Source organism: Oratosquilla oratoria, chromosome 22 (genome assembly GCF_046742065.1).
Source record: "Oratosquilla oratoria isolate Oo_2021 chromosome 22, ASM4674206v1, whole genome shotgun sequence".
In the NCBI taxonomy this organism is placed as follows: Eukaryota; Metazoa; Arthropoda; class Malacostraca; order Stomatopoda; family Squillidae; genus Oratosquilla; species Oratosquilla oratoria.
In genome coordinates this window covers 15,289,980-15,299,979 of record NC_134798.1, presented here as the reverse complement: position 1 = coordinate 15,299,979, position 10,000 = coordinate 15,289,980, and the positions used below count along the sequence as shown (strand labels likewise).

Genomic DNA, 10,000 nt, shown 5'->3' with positions numbered 1-10,000 from the left:
TGTACTCGAAGGTAGGCCACTGAGCGCCTTCTTTTACTTATGTACCGACACCATTTCCACACAGATTATCTTAGTAAGCTCCCATATATCCACCATTTTCCATTCAAAACATTTCTTGACATATTCGATCAACTTGTCGTTCGCAAGTAATGACAGTAACTGGCCCAGGGTGAGTCTCATCGTGCAGTCTCTGCTTTGACACCAAGTCTTTCCTCTGATTTCCCATGATTCTCCGAAAGTACTTGGTCTGGAAGACATCAAGATGCCTCTTTAGTTCAGCGCTCAATGAGCTTGTTGTGGATGTGATGAGGATGATATAGGAATATATCAATTCTTTCATAGTGAACAAGTTTAAATTTTTTCTCGCAACTCCTTTACTAACTTTCCTGGAGTACATACATTCAAGGTACCTTTCATTAAAACAAACATAAAAGATTATTATAATGAATAAGCAAGAAATAGGTATATATATAAACAATAAATTAATTGATGAATAAGAAAAATTGAAAAATTAACAATCAAATATATGTATGCGAATAAGTAAGTAAATAGATAAATAAATTAATAAACCACCAAATAATAGATAAACAGATAAATAAATAAATCGATCAATTACATATTATATAGATAAATGAATAATAACAAATGGATAGTCAAACAACAATAGATAGATAAAATTTAACCTCCGTGGCGCAATTGGTTATCGCCTTCGGTTCTTGATCGAAAGATTGGTGGTTCGAGTCCACACTGGAAGCAAATTTAAATAAAAAGTAACAGTTATATTCAGATGGCGTCGTTGTATCAGAGGGCAAAGATAAACGATTTCCAGTCAGGTGTAGCCATCAAAGGAGGTCCGACGCAGAATTTCTTCGATTCGTGCATTGTCATTTTAACTTGGACTTATAAGATTGGTACATGTTTCAATATGGCGACGTTTTATGAAATTGAACAAATATTCACACCTGTCAAGTAGTCTCCAAGACCCTGTTCATACTAGATGGTACTGCTCTGCAATGATATTAAGTGAGATGAGGTATATTACTCTTTACCATAGACGAATTACTCTGACTTCTACAACAGAAACAATAAAACAAGATGAGCTCAATCTTGGCATCATAGTTCAGGTAGAATATTTCTTCAGAATTAATCTATTTTCCTTCATGGTATAATATGATTGACTCGAAATATCAAAATCAAGCTGGGTAAAGAGTTTTCATTTACCTTGCCTTATATTAAAACAAATATACATCTTATAATCAATAAGATATTTTTCAATGAATAATTAAGATTTATTAATTTCTTGGTGATCGATAGAATTGCATAGCTTAAAAGAGACTGAGTGTAGGCAACGACGACATGACGTCACGAACTTATGTATTTCATAAAAATGTGACGTCATGTCGTTAGTATTCAATCATTATGTCATTATTATGCCTTATATCGCTAATATATGATACTTATAAAAAGATCAGAACTCATATATATATTTCTATTCCTGGCTAATGTGTATTATCAAGTTCTCATGTACATTTTGAGAATATGGGTGGTCTACCTTTGATCGACGACTTCTCTGCTAGACTCAAGATAGAACACGTCTTATCATCAGATCTTCTACTTAACCTGAAGTGCAAATAGGTTCTCGCAAGTTATCTAAACCAGCCTCTTTGTCTATTGACTCACGGTAAGGGCTTCAAGTAATCCTCAATCAGATAGAAGCTTATTTATTGTAAAATATTTTTTCATTTGCTCCGGATCAAACAAAATGCTTTCAGTGACCAAAGTAAAGAATGCATATCATTCCCGGATCAAGAAGACGAATATTTCACAACCAGCTCGTTTACTATTAAGTCTTCATAACTAACATATACATGATCTTCATCTTACAAAGGTTACTAAATCTATGTCAGATATACACAGTGACACTGAAAAAACAATCATACTATATTTACCCTATGGATTGTTTTGCATGTTTCAAATTTGAAATATTAATACTGTGGTTTAGGTATTCATTAAAAATATTCATAAGAAGTCATTTTCCATTTCATGGTAGTTTTATGAAATATTCAAGAACAGACATCAAATAGAAACAAAATATCTATATCACCTTCAGTTTTACTATCTGTAATAGAAAAAATTTCTGTACGAATCTAGTGAATTTTAAGAATGGAAAATGCAAAAGTGATCAGTAGAGCTCAGTATCGATCCACGGACCTCTGGGTTATGAGCCCAACACGCTACCACTGCGCCACCCTGCTGTCAATACAGGATCAAAAATGAAAATGTGATTAGCAGAGCGTGGTTTCGATCCACGGACCTTTGGGTTATGGGCCCAACGCGCTTCCAACTGCGCCACTCTGCTTCCAAAGTAAAAGGGTTAATTGTTCTATTTAAACTCAAACTCTGAGGAACCTGATGCCACTCAGTGGATCCCAATGTATGATGATGATACAATTACTGTTATTCTAGTTTCAATGGCTTTCAAGAATTTGTCAAATTGACTAATAGATCAATGTAAATACAATAACAAGTTGAAATAAAACATAAAACAGTGATTGTTAAAAGTAAATGGCTAGAGTCGTCTTCAAGTCGCTTCAAGTTCTCTCCAGGTCCATCGCTACAAGACCTCGGGATTTTCTCTTTTTTTTTCTTCTTTTTTTTTTCTTCTTTTTCTGTCCAATGTGGGTCTGTGTGTGTGTATGTCTTTGTGTACAAAAACATATTTTTTTTTGTGTGTATGTGTGTGTTATTTGTTACGGGACTTCGCAACCGTAAAGACGATAAGCGTGTCGTGGAGTCATTCTCGACCCTCGAGATACTTCTCCGAATAAAGTCCCCTCGACCGTCGTCGCCTCCGTGGTGCAATCGGTTAGCGCGTTCGGTTCTTGAACCAAAGTTTGAGGGTTCGAGGCCACCTTGGCTGCGAATTTACAATCTTGCTCGTGTACTAAAGTGACGCCCAGCACTAAGCGCCCAAGATTATCTGATAAAAGATTTCCAGTTAGGTGAAACCATTCAAGGAAGTACGACGGAGGATTGGTACATACATGTTTGGATACAAGTAGTATCAGTAGTAGAGTATTAGTAGCATTGGCATTAGCTCAGGCGCTAAATGGATGTACGACAATCCATGCTATATCTGTACAATGACAGATCTTCACAACAAAGAAAGGACTACTGGGGTATCACAGGCTCCAGTCAAAAATTTGGTTGTACGTTAGTAGTAAAGGTAATGATTTTAAAGTCATAGAAGAGCAGAAAGTGCGCGTCAATATAAACTATTGCAAGCTTATCTCTATCATAGAATTACTGATACCAATATAAAATTGTCGGAAAGAAATAGAGCTTCCAGAACAAAAATATAAATGTGATTAGCAAAGCGTGGCTTTGATCGATGTACCTCCGGATCATGAGCCCAATAAGCTAACACTACACCACTCTCTTGTGAATATAGACAAAAAGAAAAATGGGATTATTTCAATCCACGGACCTTTTAGTTATGAGTCCAATACGTGTCCACTGCGCCACTCTACTCTGAAAGCGAGTTAACTCTGAGACACTTGAATCCAAATAGTGCATGTCGATATTTGATGATAATTCAAATACTATTACACACATTTCAGTAGGCTTCAGAAATTGGTCAAATTCACTAATAGATCAATGTACATACAGTAATAAGTTGAAAGAAATCAAAGATTGTTCAAAGTAAATGGCTGGAGTCGTCTTCCAGAATGGCGCACCTGTCGCATCAACTTCTCCCAAGCTCCTTTGCGACAAGATCTCTCGAATATTATTTCATTTATTCGATGAAACATGTACTTAATCAGTTGATACCTTACAAAGTATTTCAATCGACTAATACAGAGAATGGTAAAAGAAAAGTTATGGGAGTTTAACAAAAATCTATACATAGCATTCATGGACAGTGGAGAAATGTGAAATAAATACGATCTTGTGAGCAGGTACTAAAGTTACAAGTGAACCATGTACATGTAACATAAAAACCGTATTCAAGAAGTACGAGTGTTATTTGCTTATCTATGTATTCGTTTTTTAATATATCTACATATCTATTTATTTGTTTATTAATTTATTTATCAATTTATTTGTTTTATATTACAATGTTATTTATTCATTTATTTACATATTTAAATATTTATGTATTTAGCTGTGTATTCATTTATTTATTCATTCATTTTCATTTAATTTTCTATTTACTTATATATTTAGTTAATTATCTATTGATTTATTTTTTTCTTTATTTATAAAAGACTACAAAGAAAGCTCATGCCGATAACAGACCTTTAGGTCAGAAACTAGGTTGGATGTTAAGAAAAGACATTTAAACGAAGAAATTAATAAATAAGCGAACCAGACAATTGGCAAGCACTACAACTCATTGCTTGAATATTTATCTGAATGAATCATAAAACTTCCTACGATACTACTTTGCACTCCTGCAGAAAGTTTATTCCATCCATTGACTACACGGATGGTGAATCTGTTTCTACTTACTTTCAAGTTCAATCTATATACAAGACCAGTATTTCTCATTACAGTCGAATTTAATGTTAATGTCTCATGAGGAGGTATGGGGTTGTGTGGAGGGGGAGGAGGAGGATGGGAAGAATGAGGGAGATGAGAAGGTCAGGGGGGAATGGGGGTGGGTTGTGCTGAAGGGAAGGGGGAGGAAGAGGCAAAGAAGTGCATTATATATATATATATATATATATATATATATATATATATATATATATATGTATGTATGTATGTATGTATGTATGTATGTATATACATATATATATGTATATACATATATATATATATATAAATATATATGTATATATATATATATGTATATATGTATGTATGTATATACATATATATATATATATGTATATACATATATATATGTATATATATGTATATACATATATATACATATATATATATATGTATATACATATATATATATATATATATATATATGTGTGTGTGTGTGTGTGTGTGTGTGTGTGTGTGTGTGTGTGTGTGTGTGTGTGTGTGTGTGTGTGTGTGTGTGTGTGTGTGTGTGTGTGTGTGTGTGTGTGTGTGTGTGTGGTGTGTGTGTGTGTGTGTGTGTGTGTGTGTTTGTGTGTGTGTGTGTGTGTGTGTGTGTGTGTGTGTGTGTGTGTGTGTGTGTGTGTGTGTGTGTGTGTGTGTGTGTGTGTGTGTGTGTGTGTGTGTTAACCAAAAGACACCCAAATGATTCTTTTTGAGTCATGAACCTGGGAGTTTTATGCTCGACTGCAGGCGACCGCCCGACGGACTGAGCAGCAAAAGGAGATGCAAAGAATGGAATGATGCGCCGACACTCGCTCTGCTGGGGCTCTGAGCTTTCGCCGGAAGAGGAATGACAACCGACAGCAGCGGAGCCCTCTCTTGGAGGAGAGCCTGCCTCTTCGGCCCACTAGCCCCCCTGTCGTGGCGAAGTCTCCCGCCAAGATCCTCCGGCCCAACAGACCTCGAGGCCAACCTCGAAACGAAGTCGGTTCCTCGGTGGAGGCGACTTCCCCCACGGCCATGTCCACTGGAGCCGAAAGGGGTCATCGGGCGACCCCGAGGAAAAGCAGAAGCCCCGAAAAGCCCTCGCCCCGACTTTCCTCCAGGCTTGAGCGTCGATGTGATTGACGACCTCATGGACCGCGTCAAGGAGGATCCTGACACCAGCGGGAGTAGCGTCCACAGCGGGGACGTCAATTGCAGGAGCTACCTCGCAGAAGAAAGAGGAGCCTCGAACGTAGGCCTCAACCTACCCATCAAAGACGTCGCTCCAGAGGGTGACCAGGCGCGCGGGAGACGAGCTCCATTTTCCTCCTCCATTGCCCTCCAGGAAGACAATACTGGCCTCTGGAGTTCGTCCTGGAGGAGGCCCGAACCGCAATGGAGGACGCCGCCCTCCTGGTACCACACCCGTAGCGACGTCAAGTCCTGGAGGCAGTAAGTAAAGCCCACGAAACTCTGGAAAAAGAAAAGAAAACAAAATATTAAGAAGTTTGAAAATAAAAGAATGATAAAAAATAAAGGAAAAAGAGGTAATGAAAATTATTAGAAGTTAAAAAGCCCATAAGAAGAAGAAAAAATAAAGGAAAAAGAGGTAATGGAAATTATTACAAGTTAAAAAGCCCATAAGAGGATGAAAAAATAAAGTGAAAAAGCCCATAGGAAAAAAAATAAAATATAAATAAGGAAGGCATTGAAAATTTTCAGAAAATACAATGATATTTTAGTAAACAGAAAAAAGTAAGAAACCCATAGAAAATATAAAGAAAAAAATATAGATAGAAAAAGAAGTTAAGAAGAAAAAAAAAGAAAACAGAAAAAGTAAAATAGCCCATCGGAACTAATTAAGCTATTAAGCTTGAAAAATATATATAGAAAAATATATATATTACAAATAAATAGCCCCAGTTTTGTGGGGTTTTTTTCTTTACTTTTTTTTTCGTATAGTAGGGCAAAGATGATTCATCATCATCATCATAATCATCATCATCATCATCATCATCATCATTGTAGTTATCTATAGTCGTACTGACTTGGTGCTAGTTTAGTGGCCGTTACTGCTAGCGACTTATACTTACCTACTGTGAACGGAGAGTTAGTCAACTTGCCTCCAGTCTATCCTAGTGTCAACAGGCGAATCAAGTAGAAAAGAAAAGGTAAAAGGTGCAGATGGAGAGATGATAATGGATGAGAAGGCAGTAAGGGGAAGATGGGCAGAATATTTTAGGGAGTTGCTAAATGTCAAGGAGGATAGGGAGGGAAAGATAGCTGCAGTGGGAAATGCTAAGAAATTACCGTGATGAGTGAGGAAAATGGAGGAGAAATAATGAAGGATGAAGTGAAGGCAGTTGTTAAGATGATGAAAGCAGGTAAGGCACCTGGTCTGGATACATGCCATGAAGAATGTCTAAAAAAAAGGAGGTAAAGTGATGGTGGACTGGCTGGTGAGGTTATTTAATGTTTGCTGGAGAGAGGGTAGAGTGCCGGAGGATTGGAGGAGTGCCTGTATAGTTCCATTTTACAAGGGAAAAGGGGACAAGTCTGAATGTAGTAGTTTCAGAGGGATTAGCTTGTTAAGTGTAGTTGGGAAGGCTTATGGGAGGATCTTGACTGAGAGGATTAGGAGAATTAAATACGTTAATATTAATCAATATATGATTAAACAAATAAACAATTCTACGGGTTGTATATGCATTGTTTCACGCACATATTAGTGACTTCTACATCACCATATTCAATGTACTCGAAGGTAGGCCACTGAGCGCCTTCTTTTACTTATGTACCGACACCATTTCCACACAAATTATCTTAGTAAGCTCCCATATAGCCACCCTTTTCCATTCAAAACATTTCTTGACATATTCGATCAACTTGTCGTTCGCAAGTAATGACAGTAACTGGCCCAGGGCGAGTCTCATCGTGCAGTCTCTGCTTTGACACCAAGTCTTTCCTCTGATTTCCCATGATTCTCCGAAAGTACTTGGTCTGGAAGACATCAAGATGCCTCTTTAGTTCAGCGCTCAATGAGCTTGTTGTGGATGTGATGAGGATGATATAGGAATATATCAATTCTTTCATAGTGAACAAGTTTAAATTTTTTCTCGCAATTCCTTTACTAACTTTCCTGGAGTACATACATTGAAGGTACCTTTCATTGAAACAAACATAAAAGATTATTATAATGAATAAGCAAGAAATAGGTATATATATAAACAATAAATTAATTGATGAATAAGAAAAATTGAAAAATTAACAATCAAATATATGTATGCGAATAAGTAAGTAAATAGATAAATAAATTAATAAACCACCAAATAATAGATAAACAGATAAATAAATAAATCGATCAATTACATATTATATAGATAAATGAATAATAACAAGTGTATAGTCAAACAACAATAGATAGATAAAATTTAACCTCCGTGGCGCAATTGGTTATCGCCTTCGGTTCTTGATCGAAAGATTGGTGGTTCGAGTCCACACTGGAAGCAAATTTAAATAAAAAGTAACAGTTATATTCAAATGCCCAGCAATAAGTGCCAAGTTTCGCTGAGAAATGGCGTCGTTGTATCAGAGGGCAAAGATAAACGATTTCCAGTCAGGTGTAGCCATCAAAGGAGGTCCGACGCAGAATTTCTTCGATTCGTGAATTGTCATTTTAACTTGGACTTATAAGATTGGTACATGTTTCGATATGGCGACGTTTTATGAAATTGAACAAATATTCACACCTGTCAAGTAGTCTCCAAGACCCTGTTCATACTAGATGGTACTGCTCTGCAATGATATTAAGTGAGATGAGGTATATTACTCTTTACCATAGACGAATTACTCTGACTTCTACAACAGAAAAAATAAAACCAGATGTGCTCAATCTTGGCATCATAGTTCAGGTAGAATATTTCTTCAGAATTAATCTATTTTCCTTCATGGTATAATATGATTGACTCGAAATATCAAAATCAAGCTGGGTAAAGAGTTTTCATTTACCTTGCCTTATATTAAAACAAATATACATTTTATAATCAATAAGATATTTTTCAAAGAATAATTAAGATTTATTAATTTCTTGGTGATCGATAGAATTGCATAGCTTAAAAGAGACTGAGTGTAGGCAACGACGACATGACGTCACGAACTTATGTATTTCATAAAAATGTGACGTCATGTCGTTAGTATTCAATCATTATGTCATTATTATGCCTTATATCGCTAATATATGATACTTATAAAAAGATCAGAACTCATATATATATTTCTATTCATGGCTAATGTGTATTATCAAGTTCTCATGTACATTTTGAGAATATGGGTGGTCTACCTTTGATCGACGACTTCTCTGCTAGACTCAAGATAGAACACGTCTTATCATCAGATCTTCTACTTAACCTGAAGTGCAAATAGGTTCTCGCAAGTTATCTAAACCAGCCTCTTTGTCTATTGACTCACGGTAAGGGCTTCAAGTAATCCTCAATCAGATAGAAACTTATTTATAGTCAATTTATTTTTCATTCACTCCGGATCAAACAAAATGCTTTCAGTGACCAAAGTAAAGAATGCATATCATTTCCGGATCAAAAAGACAAATCTTTCACAAACAGCTCGTTTACTGGTAAGTCTTCATAACTAACATATACATGATGTTCATCTTACAAAGGTTACTAAATCTATGTGAGATATACACAGTGACACTGAAAAAACAATCATACTATATTTACCCTATGGATTGTTTTGCATGTTTCAAATTTGAAATATTAATACTGTGGTTTAGGTATTCATTAAAAATATTCATAAGAAGTCATTTTCCATTTCATGGTAGTTTTATGAAATATTCAAGAACAGACATCAAATAGAAACAAAATATCTATATCACCTTCAGTTTTACTATCTGTAATAGAAACAATTTCTGTACGAATCTAGTGAATTTTAAGAATGGAAAATGCAAAAGTGATCAGTAGAGCTCTGTATCGATCCACGGACCTCTGGGTTATGAGCCCAACACGCTACCACTGCGCCACCCTGCTGTCAATACAGGATCAAAAATGAAAATGTGATTAGCAGAGCGTGGTTTCGATCCACGGACCTTTGGGTTATGGGCCCAACGCGCTTCCAACTGCGCCACTCTGCTTCCAAAGTAAAAGGGTTAATTCTTCTATTTAAACTCAAACTCTGAGGAACCTGATGCCACTCAGTGGATCCCAATGTATGATGATGATACAATTACTGTTATTCTAGTTTCAATGGCTTTCAAGAATTTGTCAAATTGACTAATAGATCAATGTAAATACAATAACAAGTTGAAATAAAACATAAAACAGTGATTGTTAAAAGTAAACGGCTAGAGTCGTCTTCAAGTCGCTTCAAGTTCTCTCCAGGTCCATCGCTACAAGACCTCGGGATTTTCTCTTTTTTTTTTTTTTTTTCTTTTTCTTTTTTTCTTCTTTTTCTGTCCAATGTG

The 10,000-nt window shown here is 36.0% G+C and overlaps 2 non-coding genes across 2 annotated transcripts; both read right to left on the bottom strand.

Annotated features, from left to right (window-relative positions):
- Positions 1-2,286: 2,286 nt before the first annotated feature.
- On the bottom strand, positions 2,287-2,359 carry TRNAM-CAU (transfer RNA methionine (anticodon CAU)). The gene has a single exon. It is a non-coding gene; the product is annotated as a tRNA-Met (tRNA).
- A 7,238-nt stretch (positions 2,360-9,597) lies between these two features.
- TRNAM-CAU (transfer RNA methionine (anticodon CAU)) lies at positions 9,598-9,670 on the bottom strand. The gene has a single exon. It is a non-coding gene; the product is annotated as a tRNA-Met (tRNA).
- Positions 9,671-10,000: the final 330 nt, after the last annotated feature.